This window comes from Apodemus sylvaticus, chromosome X (assembly GCF_947179515.1).
Source record: "Apodemus sylvaticus chromosome X, mApoSyl1.1, whole genome shotgun sequence".
NCBI classification, from domain to species: Eukaryota; Metazoa; Chordata; class Mammalia; order Rodentia; family Muridae; genus Apodemus; species Apodemus sylvaticus.
Genome location: NC_067495.1, coordinates 112503806 through 112525646, shown reverse-complemented (window position 1 = coordinate 112525646; position 21841 = coordinate 112503806). Strand labels below are relative to the sequence as shown.

Below are 21841 nucleotides of genomic sequence, written 5' to 3'. Positions count from 1 at the left end.
TTAGAGTCAAAGATGGATACTTAGGAACTGTGTACGGGAACAGTAGAGTATCTCTTGATAGGTTCAATGGCCACAATGTGGTATTGATTACTGATACTATCTTTTGATTGTTCAATATTCATCAGGATTTGGAAAACCTGTTATCAGCTGTGTAAAGAAATATGACATCATGAATATTTCATAGTCAGGGAGAGCTTATGAAAAGGAGGGGGTATATTCACAACAAATGTTATCTATTCCTTGTACTCCGTATACATGAACATCTGCTAAGTTGCATAAATTAAGAGTTTATTAGAATTTTTCATATATGCATGCACTGTTCACTCTTCAAATCTAGCTTCCCTTCCTTAAGCACACCCTCCAAACATCTAACTCTGCCTGATCTCTAATCATTGAATCCTGCATTCAGATTGACATTATAACTTCCACATAAGAAAAAACACTTGTCTTTTGTTGCCTGACTTTCTTTGAATCAGCCCTAGCCACTGGACTGCACATGACTGGACCACATTCGTACTATGAAATGACAAGCACTGTTTTGTCTCCCTTTTCTTTAGACCTCATAGTAACAAGTGCTCAGAAGCAAATGTTGGGAAACTACACTAGTGCCACAGAATTTTTTCTGTTAGGTTTTCCTGGCACCAAAAAACTACGTCACATCCTTTTAGGGACCTTCTTTCTCTTGTACTCAGTGACAATATTGGGGAATATGCTCATCATCATAGTAGTCCATGCTGACAGACATCTGCAGTCTCCCATGTACTTCTTCCTTGGCCACCTCTCTGTCCTGGAGATCCTCATCACATCCGTTGCTGTCCCTTATATGCTCCAAGGGCTACCTGTACAGATGAAGATAATATCTTTGTCTGCATGTTGTGTACAACGGTATTTGTATCTTTCTTTGGGGAGCTCAGAGTTAATACTAATAGGGGTCATGGGAGTGGACCATTATGTGGCTGTCTGCAACCCTTTGAGATACAGTGTCATCATGAACAGCCATAGTTGTTACCTGAATGGTAACCGTGTCATGGGTATTTGGTTTCCTCTTTCAAATATGGCCAGTCTATGCCACATTTCAACTTACTTTCTGCAAGTCAAACCTATTAGATCATTTCTACTGTGACCGGGGACAGTTGTTCAAGCTATCCTGTGAAAACACCCTTTTCACAGAGTTTATTCTGTTTTTAATGGCTGTTTTCATTATCATTGGTTCCATGATCCTAATGATTATCTCTTACACATACATCATCTCCACCATCTTGAAGATCCCCTCAGCCTCTGGCCAGAGGAAAGCCTTCTCCACTTGTGCCTCCCACTTCACCTATCTTGTGATTGGCTACAGCACCTGCTTGTTCCTCTATGTGAAACCTAAGCAGACACAGGCAGCAGAGTACAACAGAGTAGCATCACTCCTGGTGTTGGTGGTGACCCCCTTCTGGAATCCTTTCATCTTCACTCTTTGAAATGAAAAGTTTATAGAGGCCTTCAGAGATGGAGTGAAGTGCTCCTGCCAACTTCTCAAGCATTAGAGCTGCCTTGGGTACCATCTTTACTATGGGCTTTGGAAATCTGAAAACAACAAGCAATTCAAATCATTCTGCAATAAACATTTCCACATCAGAATGTGGGTGACTCATGGAGGATTTTAAGATTCTGAGTAGCTGCCATTTGTAACTGAGTGGATTCTGTGTAGATTACTCAACTATGGTTAGTTGTGTTTAGTTTTGTGGTCAGGGGATTGAATCGGTGCTCATCCACATGCTAAACAAGTGTTGTATCATTAAGCTGTAACTCAGCCTTCAGCCTGCTATTTTTAGTATATCAATATACAAATATTTATAATTACAATGCATTTTCTAAAATAAATTTGACATGCATAATATGTAAAAAAAAAAGTAGGGTGTGGAGCTAAACAAAGAATTTTCACATGAAGAACTTCAGAGGGCTGAGAAACACCTTAAGAAATGTTCAACATCATTAATCATTAGGGAAATGCAAATCAAAACAACCCTGAGATTTCACCTCACACCAGTCAGAATGGCTAAGGTCAAAAACTCAGGAGACAGCAGGTGTGGGCGAGCATGTGGAGAAAGAGGAACACTCCTCCACTGCTGGTGGGATTGTAAGATGGTGCAACCACTTTGGAAATCAGTCTGGCGGTTCCTCAGAAAACTGGGCATGACACTTCCTGAGGACCCTGCTATACCACTCCTGGGCATATACCCAGATGAGTCCCCTGCATGCAATAAAGACACATGCTTCACTATGTTCATAGCAGCCCTATTTGTACTAGCAAGAAGCTGGAAAGAACACAGGTATCCATCAACGGAGGAATGGATACAAAATATGTGGTATATTTGCACAATGGAGTACTTACTATTCAGCCATTAGAAACAATGAATTCATGAAATTCTTAGACAAATGGATGGAGCTGTAGAACATCATACTAAATGAGGTAACACAGTCTCAAAAGATCAATCATGGTATGAACACACTGAATGGTGAATATTAGCCTAGAAACTTTGAATACCCAAGACATAATCCGCATATTAAATGAGGTCCAAAAAGAATGGAAGAGTGGCCGCTGGTTCTGGAAAGATGAGTGCAACAGTATAGGGGAATACCAAGAACAGGGAAGTGGGAAGGGGTAGATGGAGGAACAGGGGGAGGGAAGAGGGCTTATGGGACTTGCAGGGAGGGGGGAATCCAGAAAAGGGGAAATGATTTGAAATGTAAATAAAAAATATATCAATAAAAAACCATTTTATTACTTTCTTTATATAAATCATTATAATCCATTTCATAATCATTATTTCACATTGAAATTGGATCGTAATTGCCCACCTTGGTCCTATTTTTATTTGTACCTGTTATTTTGATGCTTATATCATTTATTGGGAATTTCTTAAATTTTTGGCAAAAGGCTGAGTTCTACATTATGTTTTCTAGGCCTCAGTTCTGGGATTTTCAAAATCTCCAAGGAGACTTGCTAATATGAATTATTGTACATAGCCAGGAAGATGAAGTCATAAAATATGATCATTATTCTATATGTTTTGTGATTTTTGTCACTGTATGCAAACAGTAAGAAAATATGCATGTGTATATATAATAAATACATTAGTATATAATGCATATTTATATCAGTCCAGTTATTTATTGATTCTAATAACATCTAGCCACTATTTATGTATCAATTACTAAACAACTGTGAATATATACATGTGAATTTATTTCTACCTCCAATAAAAGAATATTTACAACATTTATTGTAAAAAAAAAGAATTAAGCAATCATCTATTTGTCTATATAGCATCCATCAAGACAGTACATCTTCATAGATCTGCAGAGATCTGCTCAAAGGGAGTAGGTTAATGCCTAGTAATTGTTATATATGTTTATTAATAACAGGAAAAGCATATTAATAGCAGGAATCTTTCCTAAAATGAATTTTCTAGGGCCTTGCCTATTAGAGTAAATCTGTCAGGGATTTTTAATCCAAAACAGACCATCTCAGGAAGATCATCTGCTAGTTATTAGCTTGTCCTATTATGGGTTCTGACAGGAGACCTTTCAAATGTAATGTCAAAGGGAGTAAATCCCTACCTATATGAGGTGCCTCCTCAAGCAAAGGAAAGATATCTATCTGTCCTTTATTGGACTATAATGCGAGTTTTCTTAGAGTTTTTTACTGACCTTATTATTTTTTAAGTGCCCATATCTCTGAGTACAATAAAATTTTCAATCTTTTTCTAAATCTTTAGTAATTAATTGAGTTTGGGCTATGAAAGCTGGGCCATTGTCAGACCCTACTGCTAAGGCAAAGTCCATCGGTAACTTTGAAGTTACTCTTTGAGGAATTTCAGTTCAGGTGAATGATTCTACACACCTGGAAATGTACCAATAAGAACTAGCCAGGACATTTACTCTCCCCTGGCAGGTTAGATTTTAGTGAATTCAGGTTTCCTAGAGTTTTCTGAGGTGTTGATCTCATATTTGGACCCCTTCCTGGTTAAGGCCTCTGTGTTTTGGATTTATCTGAACACAAACTTGGCATCTTGGACCACCAGGCTGTCCTATTTAATTATAACATTCCTTAAAAGAGTAACTCAGAAAACTTTGTGGACCCTATGTGGCTGGTGAAGGACAATTACCAGCAATCCTGCCAGTTGTTTGTGTGACAATGATCTTTGACTCTGATGTCCTCCATCAACCTGTGGGTCTGAGCTGTCCATTTCTTCTTTCCCATGGAGTCTCACGCTGTGATATATCATCATAAGATTTTTGGTTTTAAGGCTATTTGTTGCGAAGCCAGGTCACCAACCTGGCAATGGGTGTCCACAATTTACAGGAAAAGCCAAATAGCCTCTAGAAAAGGCTAATATTTTCTCTTTGTCTTTAATGCACTTTCCCATAGTGGTTAGATGCCCTCTTTATGAATCATAGAGTGAACACAGTAGTGAAGGGCATAGCGACTGTCCATGTACATGGTGATGGAGTTTCCTTTTCCCTATCTGAATGCCGGGGTCATATTGATCAGTTTTGTTCTCTGGTCTGAGGTACCTGGCTTGGGCCCAACTAATTTAGGTTAAAGTACCTACTGTAGCTTCCATGTACCTTGTTTCATCTTTCATCTATTGTCAGTCACAGGTGAGCACCCATGGGTCATAATATGGAACGGTTCCAGGATTGACGGAAGTAGGCTAGCAGGTGGTCAAGTAGGAGGTTTTGGTTGAAGGTCATATAGTCTTGAAACAGTATGTGGTCCTCCTCTCCTTCCCTCCCCTCCTGTCTCCTATTTCCCCTCCTGTCCCCTCCTCTCTGCTTCTCTCTGTCTCTGTCTCTGTCTCTCTGTCTCTGTCTCTCTCTCTCTCTCTCTCTCTCTCTCTCTCTCTCTCTCTCTCTCTCTTCTGTTTTCACTCCTTCCTCTTCTCCTCTCTCTCTTCTCTCCACTTTCTCTGCTCACAGGTGAGTTTATTTATCTGTCTGTCTCTGCTTCTACCTTTAATTCCTTCTCTCATCTTTCATATCTACACTCCTAGGGCTGTATTCAAGGCAGCAGCATGTGTCTGATTGTCAGAGCATTTATCATGTGCACTGGGGTGATGATTTTCTGCACTCACAGGAAGTCTTATTTCCCGCAAGTACCAAGCCTCCGGAGTTCCAACACCACACTGCCCATAATGACTGTGATCAAAAATAGAAGAAAAACACTCTCTCAGCCTCCTGATGACAACCCCATCTTTGAAGTTCAACTCTCCCTCTCTACCAAGCCTCCTGGAGACATCTGCTCTGATGCACCACAGACAGCTCTATAGGGGTGGCCCTGCTCTGAGTACTCAGAGATTCCATGCCAGTGACTTCTGGTCACGGATCTTGTCACCCTTCATTGTGTTGCCACATGATTTGTGATTGGCTAAGACACATGCCTAGGCCACATGCATACCACACACCCATGGTTAAGTCCAGACCTTGTGTCTGCCTTGGCTACTTCAGAGACATGGAGACCCTAATGGCTTACCCTACAAAACAACCTGTCCTTCCCAGGGTCAACTCTCAGATGTCCACCCTAAATGTTATACTACATGCCCTTTGTGACCTTGCTTCTTGGATTTCTGAGGCATGGCTTCCTGTGCATCAGAAATGGAGAATTTACTAGACAGACATGTACACATGCAAACACTCAAACACATTTTCATTAAATGCATATAGACACACAGGCATGCACACAGGCACACACACAGAATCCCCATGCCAATCAGGACCAAAGTGGAGGAGCCTCAGAAACAAACACATGGACTTGGGCACCAGACCCTAAAGAGTTCTCACTCAGTTCCAAGCCAGGACATTCTTATAAGGGCCTGAACAGAGGTCCAGGAGAGGTTTACTTGAGCCCTCCCACCAGGGTAACCAGCAAAGCAGCCAAGCCTACCATGGGTGTACAAACATTTGGAATTTAGATCACAAGAATTCTCTCAGTTTAAAGATTCTTGTATTTAAAATCCTCCCAGGATCACCCTGAGCTGGCAGGGAAGAGGGCTGGTTGTGTCTGAGAGCTCAGGGAATAATGGGAGGTGAACAGATGCCATAAGGGAGAATACCTGTTTTGGGTTCCTGACTTGCTCTGTGTCATATAGAAACATGTGTGGCACTGTTTCCATGTACCAGAATATGGCTGTGGGATGGACACAGGTCAAGTCACAGGCAGCTCTATTAAGTTTTTCAAGCCTGAGCCATGAGTATGATAGGAAATAAGAACATTTGTTAATAACTATGATTCTTAGAGTCAGGCCTGAGTCTTCAGGTACCCACCCAGTCATCTGGATCCAGGTTGATGCTGCAGCATGTCTTCAAAGTGGTGACCACCAGAGGGCAGTAGCGTTCATTCACACCAACTGTTGAAAAGTCAAGAAGCCCAGCAACCTGATGTGGGCAACAAGGACTTGTCAAAAGGAGAAATATTCCATCCCCCACCCCCACCCCTTGCCTGCTAAGCCCTGTGCTTGGGCACCAAGCTGAGACATCTCCTGCACAAAGTCAGGCAATTATAATGAGCTATCTTGAGATCTGTCACAATGTCTTCTCCCCAGCCCATCAACCCACAACACTCCACCACAATCACCAGGGACTATTTAGTATACTTCAGTGTCTTTCCTTTCTGCAAAGTTTCTACATCACTCTCAGACTTTCTGTGCCCTCTGTAATCAGTCACATATCTGGATTTTGGGCTAGGCACACATGCAAAGATGGAGGATCAGAGACAAGGATGATGTGAGAAAGGACAGATGAAGACAGCATCTCAGAAGATGGAGAGAACTTCCATGCTCATGGATTGTCAGGGTTAATATAGTAAAAATGGTCATCTTGCCTAAAGCAATCTACAGATTCAATGCAATCTCTATCAAGTAGCTGTTTCTTATTTGTGCATTGCGATTATGTTAATGTATTCACAGACAACATACATCATAAGCTAAGATTCTTTTTCTTTCTTTTTTAAATTTTTATTTATATTATTATTTTTCTTTTTTTCTTCGATATATTTTTATTTACATTTCAAATGATTTCCCTTTTTCAGGCCCCCACCCACTCTCCAGAAGTCACAAAAGCCCCCTTCCCTCCTCCTGTTCTCCCATCCACCCCTTCCCACTTCCCTGTTCTGGTTTTGCCCTATACTGCTATACTGAGTTCTTCCAGAACCAGGGGCCACTCCTCCATTCTTCTTGTACCTCATTTGATGTGTGTATTATGTTTTGGGTAGTCCAATTTTCTAGGCTAATATTCCACTTATCAGTGAGTGCATACCATGATTTATCTTTTGAGACTGGGTTACCTCACTTAGTATGATGTTCTCCAACTCCATCCATTTGCCTAAGAATTTCATGAATTCATTGTTTCTAATGGCTGAATAGTACTCCATTGTGTATATATACACCTCATTTTTTGCATCCATTCTTCTGTTGAGGGATACCTGGGTTCTTTCCAGCTTCTGGCTATTATAAATAGGGCTGCTATGAACATAGTGGAGCATGTGTCTTTATTGCATGCAGGGGAATCATCTGGGTATGTGCCCAGGAGTGGTATAGCAGGATCCTCTGGAAGTGATGTGCCCAGTTTTCTGAGGAACCACCAGATTGATTTCCAGAGTGGTTGTAACAATTTGCAACCCCACCAGCAGTGGAGAAGTGTTCCTCTTTCTCAACATCTTCACCAACACCTGCTGTCTCCTGAATTTTTAATCTTAGCCATTTTGACTGGTGTAAGGTGAAATCTCAGGGTTCTTTTGATTTGCATTTCCCTAATGACTAATGAAGTTCTGCATTTTTTAAGATGCTTCTCAGCCATCCGAGTTCTTCGGGTAAGAATTCTTTGTTTAGCTCTGTACCTCATCTTTAAATAGGGTTATTTGGTATTCTTGGGTCTAACTTCTTGAGTTCTTTGTATATATTGGATTTTTTCCATCTTTCTGAAGTAGAGTTGTTGAAGACCTTTTCCCAATTTGTTGGTTGCCAATTTGTCCTTTTGATTGTGTCCTTTGCCTTACAGAAACTTTGTAATTTTATGAGGTCCCATTTGTCAATTTTTGATCTTAGAGCATACTCTATTGGTGCTCTGTTCAGGAACTTTCCCCCTGTACGATGTCCCCAAGGGACTTCACCAGTTTCTTTTCTATTAGCTTCAGAGTGTCTGGCTTTATTTGGAGGTCCTTGATCAATTTAGAGAAGAGTTTAGTACAAAGAGACAAGGATGGATCAATTTGCATTCTTCTGCATGCTAACCTGCAGTTGAAACAGCACAATTTCTTGAAAAGACTATCTTTTTTTCCACTGGATGTTTTCAGCTCCTTTGTCGAAAATCAAGTGGCCATAGGTATGTGGGTTCATTTCTGGATCTTCAATCCTATTCCATTGATGTGGCTGCCTGTCACTGTACCAATACCATACAGTTTTTTTAACACTATTGCTCGGTAGTATTGCTTGAGGTCAGGGATATTGATTCCCCCAGAATTTCTTTTGTTGTTGAGAATAGTTTTAGCTATTGTGGGTTTTTTTGTTAATCCAGATGCATTTGAGAATTGTTCTTTCTAAATCTATTAAGAATTGAGTTGGGATTTTGATGGGTATTGTGTTGAATCTGTATATTGCTTTTGGCAAAATGGCCATTTTAACTATATTAATCCTGATGATCCATGAGCATGGGAGATTTTTCCATTTTTTGAGGTCTTCTTCCATTTCCTTCTTCAGAGTCTTAAAGTTCTTGTCATACAGATCTTTCACATGTTTGGTAAGAGTTACCCCAAGGTACTTTATACTGTTTGTGGCTATTGTGAAGGGTGTCATTTCCCTAATTTCTTTCTCAGCCTTTTATGCTTTGAGTATAGGAAGGCTACTAATTTTCTTGAGTTGATTATATAACCTGCCACTTGGCTGAAGTGGTTTATCAGCTGTAGGAGTTTCTCTAATGGAGTTTTTTGGGTCACTTAGGTAGACTATCATATCATATGCAAATAATGATAGTTTGACATCTTCCTTTCCAATTTGTATCCCTTGGACCTCCTTATGTTGTCGAACTGCCCAAGCTAGTACCTCAAGTACAATATTGAAAAGATACGGAGAAAGGGGGCAGCCTTGTCTAGTCCCTGATTTTAGTGGGATTGCTTCAAGTTTCTCTCCATTTAGTTTGATGTTGGCTACCGGTTTGCTGTATATTGCTTTTACTATGTTTAGGTATGGGCCTTGAATTCCTGTTGTCTCCAGGACTTTAAGCATGAAAGGATGCTGAATTTTGTCAAATGCTTTTTCAGCATCCAATGAAATGACCATGTGATTTTTTTCTTTGAGTTTGTTTATGTAGTGGATTGCACTGATGTATTTCCATATATTGAACCATCCCTGCATCCCTGGGATGAAGCCTACTTGATCATGGTGGATTATCATTTTTATGTGTTCTTGGATTCGGTTGGCAAGAATTTTATTGAGTATTTTTGCAACGATGTTCGTAATTGAAATTGGTCTGACTTTCTCTTTCTTTGTTGGATCTTTGTGTGGTTTTGGTATCAGCATAATTGTGGCTTCTTAGAAGGAGTTGGGTAGTGTTCCTTCTGTTTCTATTTTATGGAATAGTTTGAAGAGTACTGGTGTTAGGTCTTCTTTGAAGGTCTGATAGAATTCTGCACTGAAACCATCCGGTCCTGTGATTTTTTTATTTGGAAGACTTTCTATGACCCCTTCTATTTCTTTAAGGGTTATGGGACTGTTTAGATGATCTATTTGGTCCTGATTTAATTTTGGTATTTGGTATCTGTATAGGAATTTGTCCATTTCCTCCAGATTCTCCAGTTTTGTTGAGTATAGGCTTTTTTTTTTTTTTGTAGGATTTGATGATTCTTTGAATTTCCTCAGTTTCTGTTGTTATATCCCCCTTTTCAGTTCTAATTTTGTTGATTTGAATACTTTCTCTGTGCCATTTGGTCAGTCTGGCTAAGGGTTTATCTATCCTGTAGATTTTCTCAAAAACCAGCTCCTGGATTCGTTGATTCTTTGCATGGTTCTCTTTGTTTCCACTTGATTGATTTCAGCCCTAAGTTTGATAATTTTCTGTCTTCTTCTCCTCCTGGATGAAGTAGCTTCTTTTTTGTTCCAGAGCTTTCACATGTGCCATTAAGCTGCTAGTGTAAGCTCTCTCCCATTTCCTTTTGGAGGCATTCCTCTTAGCACTGCTTTCATTGTGTCCCAAAGATTTGGGTATGTTGTGCATTCATTTTCATTAAATTCTACATAGTCTCTGATTTCTTTATTTCTTCTTTGGCCAAGGTGTCATTGAGTAGAGTATTGTTCAGCCTCCATGTGAATGTGAGCTTTCTGTTGTTTTTATTGTTATTAAAGACCACTTTTACTCCATAGTGATCTGATAGGAGATATGCGATTAGTTTGATCTTCTTATATTTGTTGATGTCTGTCTTGTGACCAATTATATGGTTGTTTTTGGAGAAGGTACCATGAGGTGCTGAGAAAAAGGTATATTCTTTTGCTTTAGGGTGAAATGTTCTGTATATATCAGTCAAATCCAATTGGTCCAAAGCTTCAATTATTTTTAGTGTGTCGCTGCTTAGTTTCTGTTTTCCTGATTGGTCCATTGAGAATAGTGGAGTGTTGGAGTCACCCACAATTATTGTGTTAGGTGCAATGTGTGCTTTGAGCTTTAGTAAAGTTTCTTTTACAAATGAGGGTGTCCTTGCATTCAGTGCATAGATGTTCAGAATTGAAAGTTCTTTTTGATGGATTTTCCCTTTGACCAGCAAGAAGTGTCCTTCCATGTCTCATTTGATGACTTTGGGTTGAACGTCAGATTTATCTGATATTAGAATGGCTACTCTGGCTTGTTTCCTGAGACCACAGGCTTGTAAAATTTTCTTCCAGCCTTTTACTCTAAGGTATTTTTTGTCTTTGACACTGAGGTGTGTTTTTTGTATGCAGGAAAATGTAGGGTCCTGTTTCCTTATCTAGACTGTTAGTCTATTTCTTTTTATTGGGGAATTGAGTCGATTGATGTTAAGAGATATTAAGGAATAGTAATTATTACTTCCTGTCATTTTAGATGTTATTTTTTTATATTTGAGTGGTTATCTTCATTTGGCTTTGATCAAAGAAGGTTACTATCTTGCTTTTTCCAGGGTGTAGTTTCCTTCTTGGTATTGGAGTTTTCCTCCTATTATTCTTTGTAGAGCTGGGTTTGTAGAAAGATATTGTGTAAATTTGATTTTGTCATGGAATATCTTGCTTTCTCCATCTATGGTGATTGAACGTTTTGCTGGGTATAGTAGTCTTGGCTGACATTTGTGTTCTCTTAGAGTCTGCATGAGATCTGTGCAGGATCTTCTAGCTTTCATGGTCTCTAGTGAGAAGTCTGGTGTGATTCTGATAGGTCTTCCTTTATATGTTACTTGCCAATTTTCTCTTACTGCCTTTAATATTCTTTCTTTGTTTAGTACATTTGGGGTTTTGATTATTATATGACCGGTATTTCTGCTCAGGTCCATTCTGTTTGGAGTTCAGTAGGCTTCTTGTATATTCATGGGCATCTCTCTCTTTAAGTTAGGGATGTTTTCTTCCATAATTTTGTTGAAGATATTTGCTGGTCCTTTCAGTTGTAATTCTTCACTGTCATCTATACCTATAATCCTTAGGTTTGGTCTTCTCATTGTGTCTTGGATTTCCTGGATGTTCTGGGATACAAGCTTTTTGGATTTTGCATTTTCTGTAACTGTTGAATCCATGGTTTCTATCGTATCTTCGGCATCTGAGATTCTTTCTTCCATCTCTTGTATTCTGTTGTTGATATTTGCATCTATGTCCCCTGATTTCTTTCCAAGGTTTTCTATCTCCAAAGTTGTCTCCCTTTGTGATTTCTTACTTGTTTCTACTTCTGTTTTTAGATCCAGGATGGTTTTGCTCAGTTCCTTCATTTGTTTGTTTGTTTTTTCTTTTAATTCTTTAAGAGATTTATGTGTTTCCTCTTTCATGACTTCTGCCATTTGACTCACTTTCTCTTGCATTTATTTAAGTCTGTTTTTGTTTCTCCTTTATTGGCTTCTATCTCTTGAGCCTTATTCTCCTGAATTTCTTTAAGTGATTTTTGTGTTTTTATTATATGGGTTTTTAGCTTATTCATGTTCCCCTGTATTTCTTTAACTGATTCATTTATGTCCTTTTTGTGTTCTTCTAGCAGCATCATGACCAGGGATTTTAAATCCAAATCCTGTTTTTCTGGTGTGTTGGGGTATCCAAGACTTACTGATGTCAGAGAGTTTGATTCAGACGCTGCCATATTACCTAGATTTCTGTTAGTAGGGTTCCTATGTTTGCCCTTTGCCATCTTGTTATCTCTGAAGTTAGTTGGTCTTGTCTCTGTCTGATGTTTGAGCCTCCCGTGAGGCTGTAGGGCTATTTCTGCAACACTGGATGGCTGGGTTTCCCCTGTCACAGATTGCTGATGTGCTGCACCTCTTGGCTGCTCTTGGAGCTCTAGTGTGTCTTGCCCCAGATTGTTTCTGTGAACCAGGTGGTGCCTGTTTGCTCCTTCATGGAGTGCTGATGGTGTATGCTGTGGGGACTTTTCTACAGGAATCAGCAGAGTGCTGATCACAGCGGGGCAGCAGCTCCCCCAATCGTCTTGGTGCACACAATGCTAGCCTTGCTGCTCAGGCCCTGAGTCTTGGCAAAAGCCTGTCAGGCTCTTAGGCCTGAGCAAAGTTCCCCTCAGCCTATGTTAACTGATTCTGTCTGGTAGCCAAGATGGCAGCATGTGCAGGCTCCCTGAAAGTGCCGGGAGAGTCTGCCTGACTAACAATGTCCTGGCCAGGTTGGCACACAGATGGCCCACCGGACAACCCAGGGCCTGGGTATAATCCAATGCCTGGTGGGCTTAGACCTCCACTATTTTAGCCTCGGGCTATGATTTTTAGCCAGCTTTGCCTGCTAGAATGCTCTGGCATCCAGTATCCAAAATGGTGGGGTATGCGCATGCCAGGGACAGACTGCCAGGAAAAGCTAAGTTTCTTTTTCTTTCATTTTTTATATTTTATTTATTTATTTATTTATTCTTTTGATATATTCTTTATTTACATTTCAAGTGATTTTTGCCTTTCCTGGATCCCCCCTTCCTGAACATCACATAAGCCCTCTTCCCTTTCCCTGTTCCCCAATCCAACCCTTCCCACTTCCCTGTCCTAGTATTCACTTACACTACAGCACTGAGCCTTTCCAGGATCTTTTTCTTTTTATGAGGCACTAGTTTTTATGTCATAAGTTAGCATAGTTTTGTCAAGAGACAAATCATCTACCTTATGATTTATTGGTTTGAAGTCTTGTAGAGATAGACTCTCCATTATTTATTTTCTTTCCTTGTGCCTACAAGAAATTCCTTGTTCCCAGGTTATGACCTGTTGGTACCAGATAGTGCTCTCATTCCTAACCTAGAAGGAGTGTTTTCCTAGACTGTAAGGTAGTTTCAAGTGTTTCTTCTTTTCTGAATGCAATTAATCCGTGACACATAAAGGTTTATAGAGCTCTATTTGCAACTTTTATTCTACAGAGGGCTTGAGATTACTTGTATCAATTTATGAATTACATGAATTTATTATCAGCGATTATGAAATCATCAATTCATCTACACAGCAGTATTGCATGAAAGTACATCTTCATATTGATTCTGCAGGAGATCTACCCAATATTGTGGGCTGATGCCCAGGTATCATTAGGTTATTTAATAGTGGAATGAAAGGCATATCAGTAGCAAGAGGTGGTCTTGGGATAAAGTCTTTAAGGACCGTGAATCCCAGAGCATATCCATCAAAGCCATGCAAAGGGGTGGGCCATCTCCAGAAACCTCACATAGCAAGCCTTTCCTAGATGTCTTTAGACAGACCCAAAATGCAGAACATATAAAGGAGTCTCTCTTGTCTCAGGTTAGGCCTGAAGTTGAGACATGACCAGGTGGACTGCATCCCCTGATGATTTAATTATACCAAAGGGGAAGGACTTTACATCATTAACAGCACAGTGTCTGTCACTGAATGAGCTAAAGGGGAGCTGGTAATCAGAAAGCAGCATCAATATGGCCAAGAGTTCACCCAGTTCACCAAACCCTGAAAGAAACAGAAGTTGGTGCCCACAGTGTTCCAAGGTACTTGAAAGAAAAAACTGAATTTAGTTTTGGAAGAGTCAATAAACCCTGATGCAATTTGGGTGAGGGGCTCATATACCAATTTCCTTTAATGGAGGTTAGGTAGGCATCAGGAGTAATGTGGATAGGATCTTGTTCTAAGATAGTGATTGTCTATTTTCCCAGAAAACATAGATAGACCTGGGTATAATTATTTAGGGCTATGGTCCAGCTGCAAAGGCTCAGGAATACTATAACACCCAGGGCCAGTTCAAGGATAAACTGGAGGATTTTATATCCTTGAGAGCTAAGAGAAATAACCTGTACAAAAACGGTGTGACAATAGGCAAAGTAGGATGGGTTAGGTGCACCTAATAGATGAGTGCCATGAGGAGCTGAAACAGAGCTCCTGTGTGGAGTCCTTTGTGAAGACCAGGTATTGCAACCATGGCTGGGATCATAAAAATGTAAGATCACATTATTAATGGCCTCATTTACTGTATTTGGGCTCTCCTTTGCTGTCTCTGTAAGTTTTGTCTTATAAATGGGAGGCTCTAGGCCCCCATAAGGAAAAGTGGTGGGTAAGAAGAGGTGGTAGGGAATAGAAGGAGCATCTCACTAAGGTGAGGTTCATCAGAAAACTCTGAATGAAGGCTATGGTATCTGTCATGGAGAACTCCATATGGTGTTGAGTGGCCAAGAAAAGGGAGTGGTTATGGATCTAAATCTTATCACCTGTGACTGTTAGCCCTGTAGCAGAGAGCCTAGGTCAGTTGTTCCATCAAGGATTTTAGCAACTCATGTCTGAGTAGTCAATTAATATGTCATCCATGTAATGGGCAACATAGATAGCAGTTAGAGGAGAGATGTTTGATAGTGGTCCAAATGAACATCTGGCAAGTAATGGGGCTGTTTTTCATGCCCTGCAACAGCATTTTCCATTGGATTCGCTGGGTAGACATATTATTATTTACTGCTGGTAGTGAGAAATGTGATGGCTCAAAGACCTAGAGTAGAACCAAACAGGACTTTGACAAAAAAGAAATGTCAATTAAACAATTCTTGATATTTGGCTGAGTTGAGGGCCAGAAGGAAAATGTGTCTCCAGCTGGGCAGGGCAGATAGGATTTACCTCCGCTGGGTCCCTGGGGGTCCCAGTTAGGCCAGGTATTTGGGCAGGGAGTATCTCATCTGTGAGCCGGGTTATGACAGACCTCCTGGGAGTCAAGATGTATCTGGATGTGGGAGGAGTTTCCGAGCACCAGGTCTGCCCTGGGGCCAAGTTGTGGCATTGTGATGAAACCTTATGCTCCTGGAATTTTAAGCCCCCCCCACCAAAAAAAATCTGTCTTTCTACCAGTTGCCTTGGAAATGATGGTTAAAACAGCAATAATATATTAATTACTATACTTTCCTTTATGTTTTTATGTGACGTGTATTCTATTATGGTTTTCTATTTTTCTGCTAGAGAAGAAAATAAATCTCTAGTTTGATAAACTACCACCACCAATTACACACATGCATGAAAATATATGACAATTATCTCAAACCCACATGAGAGAAAAACCTATGTGAATTCTTTCTTTTCAAATCTGTGTTAATCTGTGTTACACCACCTAACATAACTCTCCTTCCATCCATTTTCCTCCAAATGCCATGATTTTACCTTTTCAGTTAACTAAAGTTCCATCAACACACACACTACATTTTATCATTAAGCACATAATGGAAAAAAAATGGTTCAATTTCTTAGCTCCTGTAATTATTGCAGCAATAAACATGATTGTAAGAAATGCAAGTATATCAGTAGTAGGACTTAGGGTCTTTTCAGTATTTGTCCTGGAGTGTGACAGCTAGGCCATATAATAAGTCTAGCTTTTGAAAACCTATGTACTGATTTACATAGTGCTGCACCAGTTTTCATACCACCAGGGATACAAATAGGAGAGGAAGAACTCATATGATCTCCATTTGCAGAAAATGTAATTCTGTGCTTAAAAGTCTGCAACAGAAAATGCATATATGAACACTTTCAGCAAAGTGGAATGACACAAAATCAACATTTAAAAATCAACTGGTTTTGGTACAACCACTCTGGTCTTGTGGTTCCAATTTTCTGAGGAAAAGGACATAGTACTACCGGAGGACCCAGCTATACCACTCCTGGGCTTATGCCCAGAAGATGCTCCAACATGTAATAAGGACACGTGCCCCACTATATTCATAGCAGACTTATTTATAATAGCCAGAAACTGAAAAGAACCCAGATGTCCTTCAACAAAGGAATGAATACAGAATCTGTGGTATATATACACAATGGAATACTATGTAGCTATTAAAAACAATGAATTAATGAAATTCTTAGGCAAATGGATGGAACTAGAAAATATCATACTGAGTGAGGTCGCCCAAATACAAAAGAACACGCATGATATGCACTCACTGATAAGTGGATATTAGCCAAGAAGCTCAGAATACCCAAGATATGATTCATAGACCACAAGAAGCTCAAGAAGAAGAAAGACCAAAGTGTGGATGATTTTGTCCTTCTTGGAAAGGAGAAGAAAATACTCATGGGACAAATATGGAGACCAAGCGCAGAGCAGAGGCTGAAGGAAAGGCCATCCAGAAATACTCCCACTTGGCGATTCATGCCAGATATAGTCACCAAACTCTGACATTATTGTGGATGCTAAGAATTTCTTGCTGAAAGGAGCTTTATATAGCTGTCCCCTGAGAGTCCCTGCCAGAGCCTTAAAATACAGAGACAGATGCCTGCAGCCAACCATTGCACTGAAGGTTGGATCCCCAATGGTGGAGTTAGAAAAGGGGCTGAAGGAGCTGAAAGGGTTTACAATCAAAGAGGAAGAACAACGATATCAACCAATCAACCCTCTCCCCAGATCTCCCATTGACTAAGCCACCAACCAAGTAGTACACATGGCTCTGACTGCATATGTAGCAGAGGAAAGCCTTGTCAGGCATCAATGGGAGGAGAGGTCCTTGGTCCTGTGAAGGTTTGATAGATGCCCCAGAGTAGGTGAATTGAGGGTGGGGAGGCTTAGGAGGTGGGTGGGTGGAGGAATACCCTCATAGAAGCAGTGGGAGAAGGGATGGGATTGGGAGTTTCTGGGAGGAGGGGAAAACTGGGTAAGGAGATAAAGTTGATAAGTAAATAAATTAAAAATAAACAAAGTAATTAAAATTATCAACAGCTTTTGTATATACCAACACTGAACTTGCTGAGAAAGAAATAAAGCAAATAAAAGCCAATTCCTAATAACCTTTACTAAAATAATAGAGGTCGGGTGATAGTTGAGTGGATACAGCACTTGTCATACAAATGTGAGGACAAGTGTTCAGATCTCCTGTACCCAGTGGTGAGTGAGTGTGCCTGCTCACCTATACTCTGGAAAGTTGGAGACTGGGAATCCCAGGGACAAGCTGACTAACTAAACAAGCCAACCCCTGCTTCAGTAAATAAAGTGTAGATTTATCAAAGACACTAACATTAACATGTGGTCTCTACATGTACACACATGCACATATACCCATACATTTGTACACCTACATACATGAAAACACATTACACATACATGCCATTAACATCTACCCCCACTCACACTCACACATCCACCCATACACACACACACACACACACACACACACACACAGAGAGAGAGAGGGGGGGAGGGAGAGGAAGAGGGCCCTATTAAATATGGAAACAGCATTTGTTTAACTGACTTCCAGTCTCAAGCTTCTCACATCCCAAATGTATAAAGCTATTAATTTGTTTTTTGACAAGGCTTGATCTTCTGTCTTTCCTGTTCATCTAGTTATTGGTAATCACCTAGACATTAATGGACATTTCCATTGCACACATGCAATAAGATAAATTAATAAAATACATATGAAAGTAATAAGTGAATGAAACTTATTTCCCTGTATTCTGACAAGGAAAATGAATAAATTTTAAAAGTTCCAGAAAAGAATATTAATTACTGAGTAAATGCTACAAATTATACTATTCATCTATTTTCATTATTAAATTTAATATGTATAAAAGTTATTTTATTTGAACATCTACATAATATTATTATTATTAATCATATTATTTAGGAAACATTCCCAAGTATGCAGAGCAATTCACAGAAATCTTAGCCAATCATAAATCAAGTAATCATCTTTAGCCATTTCATTTCAAAGTGAAAAATTGAAAATTTTAAAAATATTACCATGTTTAAAGCAGTCATTTGTGCATTTATAAATAACTACTCAGTTTACCTTGATAGATTAGCTGAACTAAACATAGTCACTGTAACTTAAATTGAGAAAACTATTTTGTGCTGACATCAGACTTGCCAAGCTAATTCTCAAAAGGTGTATATTACCTTAATTAATAGCTATAATTTCCTGTGCATTTAATCCTGCATCATGTTCTTCAGGCCTAGTAGGATTATTCTGGTAAGTAAATTCAATGATTTCAAAGATCGAAAAAGACCAACAGGAAATTCAAATAATGGAGCGAAAAGTTATGATATGTACTAGTATGGGGATGTACCTGTGAATACAGAATTAGCCAAGAACATAATTTACCCCAGATTGTAGGAAACAAATGGACTTCCTGGCAGTAAATACCTTGAAAATTGAGATTACTGGGATAAATTGGGGTTAAGCAAATAAATGGGGTGATGAGCATTGGGAGATACCAAGGAAAAAGAACATGTGACAAAGCACTAAGGCAATGGAACCGGGAAATAATTAGGAAAGTGCCCCTGTGCTTCTGAATGATGATTATTGGCTGTATAGCCAAAGGGAAACAGAAGTCTTTCACAAAATTCAAAGAAACAAACAAACATCCAAACAATTGCCATTCATCCAGCAAGATCAAACACTGCTCAAAGAAAACTGGCAAGGTGTGCAACAAGCAAACCAAGGTCTTCTGTCAGTAAAATAATTTTCTGATCCATGTCCTCAATTTTCGACGTTCTCAGTGTATCAACTGCTGTATAAACATGACCTTTCTAAGAATCAACTTGACTACGGGCTTCAAGAATCATTCTGTGCAACTATGCTGCAGCTGCATCATTGGAATGAAAGTGAATGGCTCATGCAGAGCTACTAATATGAGCCATTAGCCCTTTGTGTTTTCAGGAGAAGTATATGACCTTCCAAAAGTAATCCAAACATGTAAGTGGAATAGGAAACCAACCTGCTAACTGTGATAGACAAAGCAATTTTTAAGACCATAGGTGCTACATTCAAGAGTCCAACTGTGTCTGTGTTATGAATCTAGTCAAATACAGATAAAAGTGTTTGAAATACAACTTTCATCAATTCTATAAGGAGTTTATTGTTTTGTCCTTATTCTCTCAACAATGGCACATCATTTGCACAATAATTATATTGCAGTAAGTATTATTTAGCCATTTAGATATGTCTTTCATCATCCAGGAAGACTCCCAGTTGTCACAAATTTATCTAGGATAAATCTATCTAGGATAGGTCACCCTTAAAATACAGAATAATATTTGAAAGATCATTTCCATGTTCTATCCAAATATGATCACTTGTTCTTTTCCTAGCAAACACACCAGTGATTGTCTAGCCCTCACAGACTCTGAGGAGCAAGGTTCTAGATTTGCCTTTCCCATTCACTTATGAGGCTCCAATAGGCATCACTGCAGCTCTGATGGCCTCCGGTTGGAGGGTTCTATCCTGGTGCAAGTTGGATTTGGGAGCATGGCCTTCCAAGCATCCCTTGCCCTTTCTAATCATGCTGTCTCTTCAACAGTTCCTTGTCATGGCCCCAGAACAGTGGGCATCAGACTAGGTAGCACTCTGGACCCTAAGGAAGAGGGTCCTCAGCGTCCCCCCTCATTCAGAAAGCTTGGATGCTTGCCCTGCTACTGCAAGCAGACCTGCCACGCGAGGCAGCTCGTAACAGGCCCGTGCAGGCCGAGGACAGCAGCTCTTGAGGTTTGCTTGATTCCAGAGACCAACGGTCACTCGAGTTCTGTGTGCTTCGCCCTCTGGACGTGTCCACAGATCTCGGGAGAGACAGAGGCTCTCTCAAAGGATCCTGTGAGACTGCTACCTGCTGCGAATCACAGTCACTCGAGTTCTGTACACTTCGCCCTCCGGATGTGTCCACAGATCTCGGGAGAGACAGAGCCGCTCTCAAAGGATCCTGCGTGACTACTACCTGCTTCGTGTCACCATTGGCAAGTGCATTTGCTGTGCCTTCAAGGGGTAGTAGCCCATTTCCCATTTCTTGTTCAGTTTCCCTTATGACTAAATGGCCAGACCTGTGGAGAGAGGCAAGGGATCCCCAGCCTGTACTTTACCCTCTGACCATAGACCACCGGTGTCCCAGCGTCCACGGCCCGGGACTCCCTTCAGTGTCCCCCAACCGAAAAAAGACACCGGACCCCAATGGAAGAAGCACTCGCAGGGTTCCTATCCTCCACGGCCTGGGACTCCCTTCAGTGTCCCCCAAGCGAATACTGACACCCAACCACAATGGAGGAAGCCCTTGCAGGGTTACCATCCTCCATGGCATGGGACCCCATTCAATGTCCCCCAACTAGATTATGATACCCCACATCAACGGGGGGCACACATGACCAGAGGAGACCCGAGGGACTTGGTGCCTCCAAGGCTCCTTAGACCAACTTGGCACAAGTTCAGGAGTTCAAAGCCTTATGAGGACCAGAGGTTAAACAAACCTGATGCTCATGTTACAGAAGGACTACAGAAACTCAAAGCTCTTACAAAGGGTTCAGCCAATCAGAGGACCCTGGAACCTTTGAGGGATCGGAAAGAGAACAAGAAATTGACAGTTTCCCTTCCTTTGAGGGTTCCTATGAAAATGAGCAACCAACTGGCCAGGAACACCAGAACATCTGCTTTACAGCAGGCCACAAGCAAAAGAGTGGCCTCATCTTCTGTGCTCACACGTGGGAATGTAAAAAGAGGCAAGCCTATGCCTACTGTGTTTTAAGAACCTATGGATCGTGACAAGATGAGTGCCAGAGTGCCTGCAACAACTACAAATAACAGTACCAGAGATGCCAGTGAAAAGTTCAAAGAAGATGACACAGTGCCTGGGCCATCTTCTGCTGACCCTTCTGCTGGCCAACGTGGACAGGAAATTCCCCCACACATTCAAGGTTCCCTACACCCTTCCCTATCTAGCCAAGGAGATCTGAGATCTTCCACTTCTCCCCAGGATTCTCAGGGACTGTCCCTATCCACCCAAGATGTTCTGGAACTCACCAAATGTTTCCAAGGGTCTACGGGATATTCCACATCTGCCCAGGCATCAGAAAGACCTAACACTAGTGCTGAAAGGAAAATCATCCATGCCTCCTCTTCCAGAAAGAGTTTCAAAAGTTTATCCCCTACCCTACATGTATCTAATCTTTCTAATTCTCCTCCAAAGCATGTTGGACAAGACCCCTCTGGTCAAGGGGACCTACAAAAGGCCCCATCAGACAAAGAGGGTTCAAAAGCTTCTTCTCCCACAAGTAAGTTCATTGATTTCTCATTTTTCCCAAATGTATCAAATCCTACCACCTCTTCCCAGGAGAGTTTAGCAGCTTTGACAGCTGACAAAGCAGGGCATAGAGCTGATTTCTCTCACAAAGACAGCCAAAGATGTTCCCCCTCTCCCCCAAAG

General features: G+C 40.6%; 1 pseudogene; it reads left to right on the top strand.

Annotated features, from left to right (window-relative positions):
• Window positions 1-586: 586 nt before the first annotated feature.
• LOC127675764 (olfactory receptor 9A1-like) lies at window positions 587-1529 on the top strand (annotated as a pseudogene).
• The last annotated feature ends 20312 nt before the right edge of the window (window positions 1530-21841 follow it).